Source organism: Heliconius melpomene, chromosome 17 (genome assembly GCF_056956725.1).
Source record: "Heliconius melpomene rosina isolate 202511_hmr_F chromosome 17, ASM5695672v1, whole genome shotgun sequence".
NCBI classification, from domain to species: domain Eukaryota; kingdom Metazoa; phylum Arthropoda; class Insecta; order Lepidoptera; family Nymphalidae; genus Heliconius; species Heliconius melpomene.
The window spans coordinates 11,257,688-11,259,076 of NC_140405.1; the positions used below are offsets into that span (position 1 = coordinate 11,257,688).

Genomic DNA, 1,389 nt, shown 5'->3' on the forward strand with positions numbered 1-1,389 from the left:
TCAACAAGGTGTGAGTTCGTCATGTGTGTGCTTGTACTACATTGTCATGTGATTTTCTTAGAATTGAATATTGTTTGAGTATTAAAATTATTTTTTCAGAATATTTAAGCTCTAATCGACAAATTCTGAATAACATGTTGGAACTTAAAATTTTAAATGTAATAAATCAATAAAGCTACTCTATCAATTTTTTTATCTATTATTGTAAAAAAAAAATGTCAAATAACAAACAATAATAGATTATGATTAATGTGATGAAAAATTGGAGGCGCCGGGTATCGATCCCGGTACCTCTCGCATGCTAAGCGAGCGCTCTACCATCTGAGCTACGCCCCCGTTGGTACCAGGTCACAAGTAATGCTATTCCTTACTAAAATGTGCACGACACAGAAAAGAATTTATTTAGTAGTCCATGGATTCACCATGTGGGTGGAAGCCCTCCTCAGAAGTTAAGCTCCTCGCTCAGAGCAGTGTCGTCTTCAATGCCCAAACCTAACTAGGTCTAAAATGAAGTTACGTGAAAATAAAATACTATTTAAAATATAGTATGTACAGCGTGATATTTTTTAATTTAAATGATGGTTTTTTTTTAATTGCTGGAAATTCTATTGAGCTCGAGATCTTTTAAATCAGAATTACGTGTGAAAGTTCGAAACTATCTTTAAAATATATTTTACATACAAAAGACGGTTTAATTTTTAATGAAAGTTTACCCGTAAGGTGAACTTATTATTAGAATAGAATTTTTTTATTATTTATATTAATTAGAATATATTTATTACTTAAGGTCTTCTAGCATTTCTTTATATCCAGTTTCGTTAAGATAAGTGACGTCTAAGTTGCAGCTTGAATTCTGTTCCAAGCATGTCATTAAGAGATTGAACTATCAAATCAGTGTTTTTAAATTAAACTTTTCACAGCTAATAAAAAGATGAGAGGAAACGAAACAACATTATACAAAATTTTACTTTAGCGAATATTTTGAAGTATGAGATTAAAAAAATACATAATGCATGTAATGATAAGTGGAGAACGGAGTGTTTTTACACCAGCTTACCCTTGTCATCACTATTATAACTAAAACAATAGTTTTGTATGCTGGTGGTATGTACTCAGAATAGTTCTGAGTCCAAATTATTTCGATTATGTATTTAACATAGTATTATTATATTTTATTTAGATTCATCTTTATTTCACATATAGAAGGGTATACAGAGGAAACCTAGTGCTAACACATTCCGTTCCTCACTTTCCAACTAGGAAATGAAAATAATTCATTGTAACGAGTGTAAATCGAATCCACAAACGTCACATTTACAGACAGACATTGAATCGCTGCACCACGACGATCTGTCAATAAAATTTTACCTTAAAATATATACATACCCA

The 1,389-nt window shown here is 31.0% G+C and overlaps 1 non-coding gene across 1 annotated transcript; it reads right to left on the reverse strand.

The window, feature by feature from the left end:
- Positions 1–263: 263 nt before the first annotated feature.
- TRNAA-AGC (transfer RNA alanine (anticodon AGC)) lies at positions 264–336 on the reverse strand. Its single transcript has one exon. It is a non-coding gene; the product is annotated as a tRNA-Ala (tRNA).
- Positions 337–1,389: the final 1,053 nt, after the last annotated feature.